Raw genomic sequence first — 16,734 nt, forward strand, 5'->3', positions numbered from 1 at the left:
AAAATTTCAGGAAAACTACCTAATAGTGTGTATATGTATTGCATATGTACGATATTGCATATTACAAAACATTTACAAGGGTCTTGGATTACAAAAAAGAAGGTCTTAAGAAAAAGTTACTTGCCTGCGAGAACTATCTTTCTGGTGGATATTCAATCTGATTGCAGATTGATCATCTGTAGAACAATCCCAGGCACAAGACTGGATCCGCAAACTTCAATGCTCTCATGTCGCCAGTGGGGGGCACTGGCTTCGTATCACTGCCGGATGTACCGTCTTGTGACGTCATAGAAGCCATATAGCATCTATCCTGATGTAACATCAGTTTCCATTCATTTTCCCCAGCCTTCGAGGAGAGTAACTGATTGACATCTGTCAACTAGTCTAGTACCAACAATTTTAAAGTAGAATCTTAGTAACTGTCCCTATAACCGCTCCATCAAAATGGGGAGGCGGGCAAGTCACTGAGGAATCTGCGGTAGATAAAAGTAACCACCAGAAAGATCGCTACCACTGGTAAGTAACTTTTTCTTCTGATGAATACTTCCACCTGCAGATTCTTCTCATCTATAGAACAGATAACACAATACCCTACCCATGGAGGAGGTTTCATGGATAGCTAAAGAAAGATGTCCTGTAGAACAGTTCTGACAAAGTGCACATCAACCAACCAATCAGAGTACTTGTAAAGCGCACTACTTACCAGTGAGGGCCTCAAGGCGCTAAGGGGAGGGGGGTGCTGCTACTGCTCGAAGAGCCAGGTCTTGAGGAGTCTTCTGAAGGCAGGGAGTCTTCTGAAGGCAGGTAGGCCTTGGGTCTGCCTTATGTGGGTAGGGAGGGTGTTCCAGGTCTTGGCGGCGAGGTAGGAAAAGGATCTGCCGCTGCAGGTCGTTCGTTGGATGCGGGGGACAGCGGTAAAGGGCGAGGCTGGCGGAGCAGGGCTGGCGGGTGGGGGTGTAGAAGCGGAGTCTGCTGTTCAGGTAGGCTGGTCCGGCGTTGTGGAGTGCTTTGTGTGCGTGGGCGAGGAGCTTGAAGGTGATACTCTTGTCGACGGGGAGCCAGTGTGGGTCTCAGGTGCGGGGTGATGTGGCTGCGGCGGGGGACGTTGACAATCAGTCGGGCGGAGGCATTTTGGATGCGGTGTAGTCGTAGGTGTTTGTCTGGGATTCCTGCATAGAGTGCATTGCCGTAGTCCAGTCTGCTGCTGACGAGGGCCTGTGTCACCGTTCTTCTTGTTTCGGTCGGGATCCACTGCGGAGCATGCAGAGGGTGTTGTAGCAGGAGGAGGAGACTGCATTGACCTGCTTAGACATGGATAGGGAGGAGTCGAGGATGAATCTTGGGTTGCGTGCATGGTCGGTGGGTGTTGGTGCTGTTCCCAGTGTGGTCGGCCACCAGGAGTCGTCCCAGGAGAGCGATGGCAGACCGTGTCTGAGGGAGTGGGTCCGAGGATGAGGACCTCTGTCTTGTCAGAGTTCAGCTTCAGACAGCTGCTCCTCATACAGTCGGCGACGGCCTTCATTCCCTCGTGGAGGTTGGTTTTGGGGGTGTGTGGGTCCTTGGTGAGGGAGAGGATGAGCTGGGCGTCATTGGCGTAGGAGAGGATGTTGAGGTCGTGATGGCGGGCCACTTGTGCGAGGGGGGCCATGTAGACGTTGAACAACATCAGGCTGAGGAATGAGCCCTGGGGGACGCCGCAGATGATCTCGGTGGCTTCGGATCGGAAGGGTGGGAGGCGGACGCTCTGGGTTCTGCCAGAGAGGAAGGATGCGGTCCAGTCAAGGGCCTTCTGTTGGATTCCGGCTTCTAGGAGGCATGTCTTTAGAGAGCGATGGCAGACCGTGTCGAAGGCGCCCAACAGGTCAAGGAGGATGAGGGCTGATGTTTCGACGTTGTCTAGTTGGCACCTGATGTCGTCTGTGGCAGCGATGGGGGCTGTCTCAGTGCTGTGCTTTTGTCTGCATCCGGACTGGGATGGGTCCAAGATGTTGTTGTCTTCCAGGTGGCGGGCCAATTGCCTGTTGACGATGACCTTTGCCGGGAACGGGAGCAGGGAGATGGGCCGGAAGTTCTTGAGGTCCTAGGGGTCCGCCTTGGGCTTCTTGAGGAGGGCGTTTATTTCGGCACGATTCCAGCTTTCCCGCAATGTCGCTGTTTCGAAGGAGATGTTGATGACCTTCCGTAGTTGGGGTGCGATGGCTGCATCTGCTTTGTTGAATACGTGGTGTGGGCACAGGTCTGACGGAGATCCTGAGTGGATGGAGTTCATGACCTTGCGTGTCTCGTCGTCGTTGATGTAGGACCAGGAGGTCAGGCAGACGGCGCTGTTCACAGGGGAGGTGGAGTCTGGCGTAGTCCGGGCGGTCCTGGTGTTGAAGCCGTCGTGGATGTCAGCGATCTTGCGGTGGAAGAAGATAGCTAGTGAGTCGCACAGTTCTTGAGAGGGCGGGATGTCTTTGGGGTTGGAGAGTTCCTTTACGATGCTGAAGAGCTCTTTGCTGTCATGTACGTTGTTATCCAAGCGGTCTTTGACGCACTTATACGCACTTCAGAGTTCAAGAAAGTACTTGGCAAAATATTTGCAGGGTCGACGCCCTGCAGATGTCTACGATGAGAACTACCCTGGCTAGGGCAGAAGTTGTGGATTTGGCCCTCTTAGAAGGAGACTAGAGCCTCAGGTATGAAGGGGGGTGGGGGGGTGAGGTTGGTTATTGGCCAAATTGTAGCAGGTTTTGATAACTAAGATGATCCATCTGGGGATGGTCCTCTTTTCTACAGCCTTCCCCTTCTTGGCTCAGCAGTTACTGACAAAGAGCAGATCATCCAGTCATATGTACTTGGTGCAGTCGAGATGGTAGTCGACTACCCGCCTAGGATACAACTGATGCAGCCACTCTTCCTCCTTAATGGGAGTGAATGGGGAATAGGAGAACAGGAGGATGATGGTCTGACCTAAGTTAATGGGGTCACCACTTCAGCCAGGATTCTCAACACCAATTTGTCAGGATGGAAAGAGGTAGAAGGAGGGTGGGAGCTAAGAGTTTGTAACTCGCTCACCCGTCTGACTGTAAAACTGTTTTTTGGTAGCGATCACCTCAATCAACTGCCTTTAGGGACAACTATGCAGGGGCTCAAATGGAATTCCCATAGGAAACATCAACACTAGATTAAGGTCCCACTGGGGTGCAACAAAAGGGGGTTGAAGGATACATATTGGTCAACCACTGCCAAAAGTGCATAACAATGTGAGACTTAAAAAGGGATGGCTAGTCTAGCAGACAAAGGAATGCAGACAAGGCAGCTTAATACCTGGTGAAAAACGAGGCAGTATCTGTGAGGCCTGGACAAATAACATGTCACATTTGTCCTTTACTGGGAACCAAACACTCTATTGTAGTGCTTGACTCTCCGAGGGTAGCGCTGCAGAGCAGTCTAAGGCTTATTCAAGGGAGAAGGTGTGGGCTAGTAATCGCCATTACAGGTGCGCAGAAATAACACTCAATAATTGATTGCCCAGTCTGTACTTTGCTTTATAAAAGTAAGAGTACTTTGTGACATTGCATAACATCTCTACCCCTCCTGCAGGGGGGGGCGGGGGCTAGTACCACCACTCCCATGTACGCACATCATCTTGCCCCCCTAAGGCAGTGGGTTGACACAACCTGGAGCGAGGGCCTTACCAACTGGCACCATCCCAGTGGCGACCCACCCCATCAGCTCAACAAGCATTAAAAATAGGTACACCTGCTGTGGGGACACAACATTGACTAAGCATCGTATACTTACCATACAGTATACACCTCTACATCTTAGTGGCTAAGGAGTCTGGGTTCTTCCCCTAACGCAGTATCAAGAATCCATGTTTGGACATCACTTTAAAGGAGGTACTTTTACTGGATAACATTTGAAATGCATTGCAATTAAAGCCCCTAAAAGGCATCACAGTTAGAATCACAGGATTAAGCATATACAGGCCTACACCCTAGCAGGAATGTCTGGTAACATAACCCCACTTGGCTTATGATTTCACCTTACACAGGTACTTCACATTACACATGTGACTTTCAATCCATCTAAGGAGAAATAAAATGGGTCAATGCATTTCTGGTGCAATTACACCTCTTCACTTCCAGGGGATGCCTTCTTCCAGACGTCCGCAAACTCATCCCTTAACATTTCACTTCTTGGCGCAATCCTTAACGCACCCTCAGCTGAAGAACAAAAGTTCCAGCCACAGGATGCTGTTGATGCCTGTACTGAGCCCTTGCGGGGTTATTCTCTGCAAGTACCCAGAGAATTATGGGGGGACTTTCTTCCTTCGTGATGGGTAAACTGCGTTGCTCCTGCAGCTCCCCCTGCACCGTGGCACACACCTCGTGGTGACCCAGTCCTCCTGGGGCACCACAAGCAGAAAAACAGGCATTTTCCTGCAGGCTGGCTCGGGACTGCAAAGCATTATGGGGTGCTTCCTCTAACCGAGTGAACATCAAAGCAGCGGCTCCCCCGCTGTGCTGGGAGGGCCGCGCTATGGGCTTCCGGCCAAGTCTGTCTTCATTGGAGGGTCCGGTTACACCCGGACCCCCAGGTGAGTGATAAAGCTCGGGGAGCCCACCCCAGCTGCTCCTGTTGTCGGGGCCCGGTCCCACCAGGGCCCCTCGGACCTCCTCTTGAGGGCCCTGGTCCCACTTGGGGAACTCACGTCCTGTATACGTTGGAGGGCAGCTCGGGGAGCTGGCTCCCCGACAGGCCAGCACCCTCGCATGCTGCCGTGGGAGCAGACACGTCTCTTCTGGTCTGCACGCTCCTGCGGGCAGGAGCGAGGCTGCCTCCGGTCCAATGGGACCTCGGGGGAGAGCATGGGCACTCCCCGCCTATCTACAGCCATGGGGGAGTGCGTCAGCCATCCCCTGATCTCGCACCTCACATCAGGGCACCTTCACGGGATGCGCAATGGCGCTCCTTGGTTTTGCTTCTATTTCGCCGGGGGACAGGGTAGGCTCCTGGAACCCCACGGGGACATGATCACGGGGAGCGCGATGGCGCTCCCAGACTTCATTTTCATCAGGGGCCAGGGTGGGCTCCTGGCACCCGACTGGGGCAGTTTTCATGGGGAGCGCGACAGCGCCCCTGACTTATATTCTGCTGGGGTAACCCCTGGGACCTGACCCACCCGGGGGCATTTTCTGGACCAGCGGCAGAGCCCCACATGCTTAGTCGGTCGGCAAAAGGTCAAAGGTTGCCTATCTTCTGGGGGGCATATCTCTGCTCCCAGGGGACCGATCTTCCAGATCTTGGCCTCTTCTTGCTTCTGGTGGCTCTCCCCAGCCACTGGGAGCACTTTCGCCCTCTTGATCTCCAGGAGGATAAATGCAGTAGGGAGCGATCTTCACTGGCTCCCTGCGCTAGCCTTTCGCCTGGCTCTCTTCTCCTGGCGTAGAGGCCGAGGCTTCTGGTCACTTGTACTGGTCTCCCCTTTTGGCCCAAGTCAGGGTCCTAGGCCAGTCTGGAGGTTCTTCCTTCCAGCTACCCATGGTGCCAGGCTCCAGCACCTGTCGTCCTCAGCAGACCACACCCCAGAGAGAGCTCCTCTTCCTGTGCAAACTCTTTTTAAAGAATTGGGAGGGGGCTGGCAGGAAGGCTCTGTTTGCCCGATCAAACAGCAATACATCACTTCTCTGCCCTTGCTCCCTCCTTCCTGCCCAGGCCTGTGGGGTAGTTCAAAATGGTGTCGTCCAGGCATCTCATGCCACATGGTCTCTGAAAGCCCCTTCTCCCTCTTGCTGCCTACTCTCCATAGCAGCTTGGTGCCTGGCACCACGTGGCAGCTGCTGATGGATTATCCTGTAGCTCGACCCCTTTTCTCTTCTTGAAGAGGAGGCCTTCGCCCTCAAAATGCTTGTGAAGGGCTAGGCCTCTGATGCTACAGCTTGGGGAGGAAGGTCATTAATCTAGCCTGGCAGTCTGCCCCAGCCAGGCTCTGGTAATGAGCAGACTCAGAAAAATATGACATCTCTGGATGACCCAAAAGCAATACAAATATGACTTTGGACTCTGCAGAATGCTTCTTCTCACCTAAGTTACAGTGGACTTTAGTGCATCTCTGGAATTTGTAGGCCCTAGGAAAGTGAAACTAGCCCATGTTCTCCCCATCCTCATAGGAAAATAATGGAGTGAAAACAGTAAAGCACACCGACTTTCCCTCAAATGTTTCTTCCCATTGTAGAAAGCCTATTCCATGTCACCACCCAGCTCTGTATAGGTCCTGCCACACCATTCACTTTTCAGCTGCTCCTGAGCTGCGCATGCCAGGAATCTCCTCTGCGCAGCCCTTGCCCTGGTGCACACGCATGTACACACGTCTGTATGTAACCAGCCCAGTGCCCCTTACTCTGGCTGCAGTGCAGCGGCCTACTTGCGCCAGGGGGGTCACCGGTAAAATACACATGCAGTCCCTTTCTTCAGGAGTTCACTGTGGGGGAGTCCCAACTTATGAGGCTCTCCCACAGTAAAAGCTCAACAAATAGGTTTTTAAAAAGCGAAAAATCCGGGTGACTCAGAACCACCTTCTAACAATACCCGTCGACACTGCCTATTGTGAAACTCTTCTGAGCAAGAGACAGTGCATATTGCAGGACCTGCAATAGATTAGCCAGCAGGGGGTCCACATTGTTGTCTGCACACCATGAAAAAAAGCTGTTGTATCTGCCCTAAGTAAGCAGATTTGGTGGTGATGCCCATCACCTCCTGTGGCAGTTCAAAGGGAACACAGTTGTTCCCACTCAATTTCCAAGCAAGTGGGTGGAGACCTCCAAGATGGGGGCCCAAAACCATACCCTTGAACTCAGATAGAGGTCTGGCCTGCATGGTAGATGCATCGAGGGACATCTAGAGGATTGTAGAAGGTCCTCATACCAAACCCTTCTTGGCCAATCCAGGACAATGATGAGGAGTATAAATTGGGCCCGGTCTTGGTGAATCTTCTTGAGAACGCGAGGAATCAAGGTATGGGGGAAATGTAAAATGCAGCTGAAAGTTCTACCTTACTGAGACGCATCTCCAAAGGCTCCTCTCGATGGATACTGAAGGGTGCGGAACTACCAGCACTAAGCATTTTCCGAGGGGGCAAACAAGTCCACATGAGGAGCGCTCCACCGGGCGAAGATGTCCTAAAGTACCTTTGGTAGAAGATGTCACTTGTGGTCAGTGTTCCCTGGAAGCCGCGCGGCTGGGCGCCAGCGCATATCAGTGCCCCTGAGCGCGCACTGCCATGTGTGTGGCGCGCACACACATCTCTTAAAAGCATTCGCGCCACTGAAGCAGCGCGAAAAACCAGCATTTCTAGAGGCATTTAGCAAGTGCTCGCTCCAGGAGCACTTGCTAAATTCCTTTTGTTTTCTAGAGTGTGGCTGTGGGGCTCATCGTGTGCTTTTCTTTAAAGCATTCGTGGTAATTGCAGAGCCCATCACGAGCAGCGATTAACATGAATGCTTTAAACAAAAGCTCACGATATGCCCTTCAGCCACACTCTGGAGAGCAAAAGAAATGTGTTCATACGTTCACTTTGAATTCAACGGACGTGCCTCGGTTTTGGAAAGGCAATATCGTATTCAATATTTGTCCAGTCAGCAAGTTGCTTTACTCAAGGTATGCGGTGGCAATCTCCGAACAGATGACCATCAGATGAAATTGCGAGTTTTAGGTGATGCTACATGAACTCTTTGATGGTTCCAGTGATCTGCAAAACCCACATGCGCATGGCTCATTGGAAATGCCCAGGCCTCCTGTACCGCATCTTAAAGTTTTTTTTTCCGTCAGGGAATACGAATCCGTCAATTTATCAAGGACTTAACTCTGTTGTTCTTACTGAGGCCTGTCTGTATTGGTATTCCGTCTCTTAATGGTGTGCAAAGGGATAACTTTTAAATGACAGTCTCACGTGCACATTAGTGTTTGTTACTTAGTTTAGGAGCATCATCTGCCTATGATTACTTTTTAATCTAGTATTTTACCAGATGTGCGAAGTGAGAACGTGACCGTTTTTGTTCCCATGATGTAGAAACGAGGCTGCTGTTTGACTCACAAGCATGTATTTGCATCCTTAGATAACTTTGTGATATGAATCATGTTTTAAAATGCATATTCGTTTAGTGCGCCTTGAGGGTTCACTTACCACCTCAGAGTGAGCTTGCATTGCCTTTTTTTTCGCATTTGAAGTACATTATAGAATAACTTCGCTAGCATTCATGCATATTGTTTAAAGTAGTAATCACGTAAAATTTTTACTTATTTGATTCGCTCGACCCTTGTTGTCTAATCTGTTAAGATAAAATCAAATATAAACATTACAGTTAAGCCTTCTAAACACTTCCTTGCACCCTTTCTCATTTGGGACACGAAGGCAACTTTGTGTGGCTCCTGTGTAAAAAATATTCCAGCATACTACTGAAAATCCTATTTGAGGGGGTTCACCTTTTTATTAGTCTCTGGCAGCTTACAAAATACATAGATGTGGCGTTTATGACTATGAGATCGTGTTAAACATCTGACCTTGAGACTCCTCCAACAAAATAGAAAATCTGCAGGGTCTTTATTAAATAATTTTAGTTTATAGATCCACCTCAGCCACCAGTAAATCCAGTAATCTTTCTGTAATGTTGACAACAGCTAGTAGTTCTGACACACTTAGTATTTATTACTTGGAGACCTTAATATTAATTTAGATTCTTCTTGCTCACCATGGGCTGATACATTTAGGGATCTGTTGGTCCTTTTAAATTTCAGGCCTAGTCCCCCACTACCAACCTAAATGAAAGGCAACGCTTTTGATGTAATTTATTTCTACTGATTACCAAGCCTCTCAACCATATCCTTTAAGGGGGCCAGTCCGCTTTTGCTCACTTTTCTCCTGCTTTTTTAGCAAACAGTTAAAAAATGTGACTGCTTCCACACACTCAAAAGTACAGTAGTTAAAATCAAATTTCGAAGGAAGCACTAGTACAGCCGGTTTCAGCACTAAAGTTGATGGAAGATGGACTCATACAATAATTTTGCTATAGCCAGCTATGTGCATCTGTGGTCTATATAGCCAGTGGGTCTCCAGCCTTTTCTATAGTGCGAGCTGCTACTGCTCAAGAAAATCCTTTAGCGTGAATAGCAAATTTAATGGCTGTAAAAGTAGCATCTTTTTACGTTAATCTAGCGATCAGTTTAAGGAGTATTATCAGCAGTAACCACTCAAGCTGTTAAGGTGACTAAGCGCTTCAAAGGTATTTAGCAAACACTACCTTTTGTTTTCGTCAGACTATTACCTCCACTAGTGCGTGGAATCACCTCCTTTACTGCTTTCAAAAAGGAACTCTGACTCAGATGAATTTAACTTTATTTACAGCGCCGCTCCTACCAGTGTAGGGTGGCAGAGCACTTTACATTACACTCCTTACACTGAGACAGTTACTCATATGTGTGTAAATCTTTGTATAGGAAATGTTACATACAACAAATGACTACAAGGTGTTTGACTGACATGACATCCATACTAGTACGCAGTATAGTTTAATAGTGATTGGTTTGGAGAAACACACTGAAATTAGAATGTAATATCATGATTGGGGGTTCTCTTCAATAAACAGAATTGATTTCTATTCAAATGAACCCTTTTTGCAAACATAGGGTAATCAGTCTGGTGAAAACATGAACGTTAATAGCTCACTGTTCTATTTTAGGATTTTGACTTATAAACTGCAAGTATCAAAAGGATCTCACTGACTAAAGCAGTAACCCACTGACCCATTTACATTATGTGCACTTTGTGATCTGGATGGTACATGTTAATTGCAGCAGGCACATTAGCCCTCTGTGCTACCTTTCCATGAGTCAAAAGCTCCACTTGACAAAACTCCATCTATCTCTAGGAAGAACATTAATCACCGGAGTTATCATGACATTTTTATTGTTGCCTAAACCTGCTAGCGGCCAGGCCTGCCCAGCGCTGTATATGAATATTCTATCTCTGACGCATTGCATTTTGAATTTGAAGGCGCAGTTGCATGCTCATATATGTTAGACAATTTTAGCGTACTGGTGCTGCCTCATTGGAAGTGTACCTCAATTGCAGTATTATCAGAGGGGCGCTAGAATACAGGACAAATGCATTTTAATGCTGTGATGTGGACACTAGCATTAACATGTGTTAGCCGAAAGCCTGATGCGGCCCTACCCTAACCCAGCCCTGAAACTGCATTTGTTAAAGTTTTCATGTTAATTGCAGCACCCATTGTGAGCTGAAATAACATGAAAACTTGAACAAATGCACACTATCAACCCACAGCCCAGCTCTATTAAGAAAAGAAATGCAGCAACATAGTTGCCAAGGTTTCAAATTGACATGTGGGACGGTTTCAAACCTGCCTTAACAACATTCACCTGGATCTGTTGGTGAGAAAATGCACCATCTTTTCACTTTTTTAAGCAAGTTTGGAGTGATATTTGGCGCTGCACCTACATGCGCGATCTGGTTACTGGCGCACATAGCCTTGGTTGCAGCGCACATAGACCTTACACTGCCGCACACAGAGGAAAAATATTAGAGGGAACATTGCTTGTGGTTGACAAGATAATACCAGCTCAGGCTGTCCGGTCCAACATTCAGAGACCTCCACTAAGTTACTGCCTGTAAGCCTTGTCCATTTGTGGTGTGCCTAAAAACAGACTCAACGCTTCCAGGAAAAGGAGGTATGACCCCCTAAAGACCCTAATCTCCCTTGTTAATTGACTTACCACCTTGTTGTGTTGTCCGTCAAGATCTGGAAGGATCAGCCTTGATTGGAGTGTAGAAACGCCTTGAGCGGCAGTCGATCACCTACACTTTTAACAGGTTGATGGTGAAAACCTGCTCTTTCAGAGGCCTCTGATCTCCAGATCCTCGAGATGGACTCTCCAACTTAAGGAGGAGGGATTCATCACTAATGTAGTCACAGCAAGAGGGGGAGTGAAGGCCATTGAGCAGCTCAGGTTCACCTTGTTCCCCCAACAAGCCACTTCTGACACAGCACTGGGGAAGATCACGGAGTCCAAAAGGTCCCACCTGTGCTGTAGCCACTGCCTGCAGAGGCACAACAGGAGGGCCCTTATATGTCAAGGTGCGTGCAGGACTAGAAGACTGCAGGAAGCCAGTAAACCTAGGAATCTTAGGACTCAGGACTGGAACTCTCATGCCGTGCTGGAAAGATGGAATTATTTTCTGAATGTGCCTGGACCTTTGTGGTGGAGGAAAGGCACGAATAAGGATAGTGTCCAGTATCAACCCTAGGAACTGGAGTTATTGGAGGGCCGCAGGTGAGATTTGGGCTTGTTGATGAAAAGCGGAGGTCGAACAACAGGCATTAATTCAACTCCAGATGGTGACATACCACCTCTTGCGAATCGGCTGTGATCAGTCAGTCATCCAAATAGGGTAATATTTGGATGCCCAATATTGTAAGATGACCTGCCACCACTGCCATCACCTTATTGAAGAGCCGAAGTGCCCGGTGCCCATGTCAAGCCAAAGGGAAGTACTGAACACTTGTATTGGGTATAACCCACCACAAACTGGAGGAACTCGCAATGTGACCACAGAATAAGGATGCCAAAGTACTTATCCTGCAGGTCGAACACCACCATCCAGTCACAAAGTTCCAACACCAGTAGTACTTGAGCTAGGGTCAGCATTTTGAACTTCTTTTTTAGGAAGAAGTTCAGGTATATGAGGTCTAGGATCGAACATAAACCAGGAAGTAATGTCAGAAGCATCCTTGGCCCTTTTCCGGTTCCCGCACCAACGCCACTGCTCCTTTCTGTGGAAGAAGTGCCACTTCCTGCAGCAAAATTGCAAGATGGTTCAGTGAACAAAAGTAGGGGTGAGGGGTAGAGTCCAAAGAAACTGAAGACTGTAATACCTTTCTACAATCTTAAGGATCCACTGGTCCGATGGAATGCCTCGGCAGGTCGAGAGAAATCTGAACATCTCTCCCTTTAAAGGCTAAACCAAGTCTGCTTTCCTGGTAGTGTGTGGGAGGAAGAGGAGGTCTGCTGGGTGGATCAATGGCCCCTTCCTCTGGCTCTCTGGGGTGAAAGCCTAAGGAGCAAGCAGTGCCCTTACTGGACTTAAAAAGCTCCAGCAGTCAATTAGCCTCATCCCCCTAGGCATGGGCTGCTGAGTCTGCTTTATCTCTGATTTGATTTTATGCCGGGATACTTTTTTACCTTCTTGTGTAATCTCATGGAAGTGCTGCCCTGCGTTTTCTGGTACATAGGGACTATCATCTGGACCAGATCTTTGCCAGTATCCTCAACAGGACCAAGATCTAGTGGATCCAAGTCAGTGCTGAATATTTCATGAAGTTGATTTCTGGATTCTTCTTGCTCAATGAGGCGCTGGGAATATCTGAGGTTTGTGATCCAGACCAGCGTCAGATAACGACACTCGTGGCTTCATGTTCAGCACCAGGGGCAGAAGCAGCGCCAGTGGTAGTAATGCCATCCAAGGCTTTGTGTATCAGAGGACTGTGTCAAAGCAAGTTCGATGGTACCGTGCCGGTACAAGTCAGGTCCATAGGGAGCATCATTGGTGGTCTATATGGAGCTGATGGGTGCACAGGTAAACCGGATGGTATAGACGCCCTTGCAAAAAGAGAATACATGGTGTTTTCAGAACTTGGGAAAACGCGGACATCTGGCTAGGAGGTTGTGATCCTGGAGCCACTAAATCCGGTGGAGGCCTATCTGGGGCCGAGTCCAGCAGAGACACCGGAGCAAGGCTGCTCGGAGTGGGAGCCACTGGGGGAGGTCGACTAACACTGGCTCGGAGGACTAATGTTGCCCTACCCTTGGAGTGCTTCTTTGTCATCTTATGTTTCTTCTGCTTGCTTCAAATTGAAGAGGATGGTGACCTGGAATGATGCTTTTACTATTCTAAATACTTTGAAGTCCTTGGCTTAGGTCATAAAGAGCTTAGTTTTGTGCTCTTTAATAGCCTTGGCATGCATGCTGTAGCAAGAAGAACAGGCTTGGGTGTTGGTCTAACCCCAGGCACCAGAAGAAAATGGCTTGGGGATTCGGGTGGGCGTCTCTCCCTGCAACCTCTATAGTGTTTACACCTAGATTCTTTTAGTGGGGAACATTGTAGTGCACTATTTGATTTTTGTGTGAAAAAAAAATCTCAGAGACCGCTCCAGATCCGTGACGGAAAAAATAAAAATGTCTTTGCTCTGCAGTGGGTGCTTAATGGATTCAATTACATCACCAAATACCACTTCCAATGTCGATACGAAGCCAGCACCCCCTACCGGCAATGTCACCACTTTGACATTTATGGAAACGGTCTGATGCCCGGTATTCTACTGGCGAGGAATCTGTAGGTAAAAGTATTAATCAGGACAAGACATTGCGGCTAAAATAATTGTTTACTTAGACAACCAGATTAAATACTTATTGAATTGAATTGAAATTGCACTTATATAGCGCGTAGCTACCCGGAGGCCTCGCAGCGCTTATTCATTCAATAGGTAACTTTTTAAGGTGCTACATTGCTTGAATTTAAGTCTCTGGTAGATCAACTGTACATCTCCATTTCTAATCTTTAAGAGATGGTCTCTGAACCACATTCGCTGCTCTGCTTCAAATTGTATGACAGACTAGACTATGAGCCAAAAACAGCCCTGGAAAAAAAGAGCTACTTGGAAAATGAGCATGCTCAAGCTTCTCAAAGAAAGACTGCAGCATTTTCATGCAACTCCTACTTCGAGAGGAAAAAGCATTGGTAAAGCCAATAGGTCTGGCGCTCAGGTCAAACCCTTTAAGTATCGACAGAGCCAAAAGGCTGGTACGATTACCCCATGCAGCACACTACGGAGGATGGAAGAAAAATATGAATGAAAAAAGCAGCACATTGAAGAGGAGGTGCTGGCTGAGAGCTCCTACAAGTAACTATATTTTATATATTTGATTTTAGCACAATGAATAGGTTATGGCTAACACCTGATCGAAAAAAGAGAACATGATGGTACATCCCTGAAGTTGAAATAATCCAATACCTTGAAGGACTGCCACAGAAGTGTGAAGAATACTAATCTACTGCAGCCAATACATTAATGTGCTAAAGGCAGCTCTAACTGTTTGCAGACCTAATGCCCTGAACGACGATATCCCCATTTTTTTTTTTTTAAGTGTTGGGTGGCAGAAACTTCCAAAGCGGGTTTTTCAGCCTTCGTGGTGGTCTGATATTTTGGCATGTGTGCGTAAATATTGCTTTCAAAACTTGACTTAATAAATACAACCAAGTTGCTATGGATTTGAAATACAGGAAATACAACGCTGGCAAACAATGTAAGAAATTCGGGTTGGTGGGTCCCATGGCAGTCAGAAGCTCAATGGCTTCATCCGTAACAATGTGGGGTTTTGCTTCTGGTGTCCTGAGGACCCTGTACTGCAGATTTCAAAACTGAAAACCTAGTGCTTTAAGACTCAAGTACTAAAAGTGTTTCGCAGGGCATTTTTTTATAAATTGAATCCCCAGTGTAAACTTTCAACCAGTTAGTGGATTATGTTCTATTCTCCCTGGAATTAATGTATTGAGCAGGAAAGACTCATACAACCTCAGTTGACTGAGTGGATATCAACACCATTGCCAATTCAAGAAGAACTACACCAGATAATTATGTTTGTGCCGAAAGAAAATCTTTTTAAGAGACTAACACTATCTTGTAATGCCGGGACCCAGGTCACTTAACCTAGATAAAGTGAAATTATTGTACAAAGTAGGCTTAGCTATTTTTTCCTTCTCTGAGAGGTAACAGTGGTTGCAGAGAATAACAAAAAGAAGGAAGCAATAATGAAATGAATCGCAGCCACTGGCGATCATTCTGGCTGGGCTACATTAAATTCCATCCTTTTATCATCCATTGATCAAAGCAGGACCAAGACTAAGTAGGGTCACTGCCAAAAGTGGCACTGCAGGTGAAGACCAACGGACTGGAATGTGTCCCTATTAATTGACAATGACTGGGATTAATTTAAGTAGTCATTCCATCACTTTGTCAGTGACTGCCGAGAACAATGCAACTCCCACCTTCCACTTCTATAACCCAAACACTGCTGGCAAGGAAACGAGAAAGACGTTTTTAGAACCTTATATTTTAGTTCCTCCTTTGCCAATCAAGTCGTGGATACTTTAAGGAAGATCCTATGTTGTTTGTTTTAAGACTAGAAGCTTGCACCGATAGGAATCTCAAACTATAAAAGGACTGTAGATATGGTGACTAGGCCTACACAAAGCGAATACCTGGAATGGTTACATACTCCATGCAGGCAGTAAATATTTATCAATGAGTCCCAGCAGGAAACAGACAAGCTTGTCTTTTTTAACTCGACAGAATTCAAAGTTGTCTTGGTTGCTTGCCCTGGTCCAACGTTAGGAATAAGTGTCTGGTATTGGTTTGTGACCCCAATAACTGGAGTGGAATCGGTCGGAACATTTATCTATCTCACATCAAGAGGCAGGTCTCCATCCTGAGCAACCACCCTGTTGTATAGTCTGTAAAATAGGTCTAGCCCTGATGTACTGCTTAGAATTGCAAGATGTGCGATTATTTTTTACTTCTTCACCCTATCCCTTCAAAAGGGATACGCAGTCCGTCATAGGCCTTAGAGTGTTCTTAAACAAAGGGGCAGAATGGGAAAATGAAAGGAGCTAAAGAGAAGGAAGCATAGTTGGAAGCTAGAGTATGTTTTAAGCCAGTTGAAATTAGTTTCTCAACCACCTTTAGCATCAATGCATTGTTGATCACAATTTTTATTGAAATTATGCTGAAAATGTAACCACGTTTGGTATTATAGGCTCAAAATTATCTTCCAGAAGATGAACATTAGAGTTTTCAATATAATAACAGGGAGGAGAAAATACCCAGCTCCCCCAAACACAGCTTGTGATGGTCAGGCTTGCTCATTGCAATTCATGATGTCCCAGATGACCAGCAGATACTTTGTGCTCAAGTCACTAAGTTACTGATCATAGTGAGCCAGTAGCAGCGTAGCATTGAAGTCATAGCCACCCACCACACAATTGCAATGGGTGGTCAATTGATTTGGTAGTGGGTGGTGCTAGCATTGGACTCAAGAAAACCTTGCACCTTGGCACTTATTTTCTTCAAAATGATTCCATTGACTATGGTTGTTAGCTCACAAAACTGAAGACAATGGTATATACACATATGCATGTACAAATATTCATAGCATGCATGTCTCCATTTTCTTCAGATTTTCTCGCATCGCCCCACTGCATGTCAGCAGTGGAAAACAGGAAAAAATGAAACGAGAACACGTCATTATCATTTTATTTTTCCTTAATGAGGCAGTTTTTGGGGCAGGGCTGTGCCAGCCAGCAAGGGGAGGAGTGGTTCATGCACTTAAGTACGCATGACGGTATGGCCGTCCGTCCGTCTTGAGCCAGCCAAACAGTCATGCGCACTTTGCGTGTTCTCCACCGGGCTGTAAAAGACAGCCTGGGTGGAGAACATGCCCATGCTACCAGTCAGATTCTGAACGCTGTACCACGGTGCTCAGACCAATCACAACGTTGCGGTCATGAGGCACAGTGTCAGACTGATTTGCATATGGCCATGTCTGAACTGGGGTGGCGGAGTGAGCTAAAGAATGATGATGGATTAAACCCAGATCAGTTGACTGGGTGTGAGTGCT

The 16,734-nt window shown here is 47.3% G+C and overlaps 1 protein-coding gene across 3 annotated transcripts in view; it reads right to left on the minus strand.

Moving 5' to 3' along the window:
* The window catches only part of PC (pyruvate carboxylase), a 2,151,284-nt gene that overhangs the window by 1,629,183 nt on the left and 505,367 nt on the right, over positions 1-16,734 (minus strand). The gene's annotated exons all lie outside the window — the stretch shown is intronic.

Source organism: Lissotriton helveticus, chromosome 9 (assembly GCF_964261635.1).
Source record: "Lissotriton helveticus chromosome 9, aLisHel1.1, whole genome shotgun sequence".
Lineage (NCBI taxonomy): Eukaryota > Metazoa > Chordata > Amphibia > Caudata > Salamandridae > Lissotriton > Lissotriton helveticus.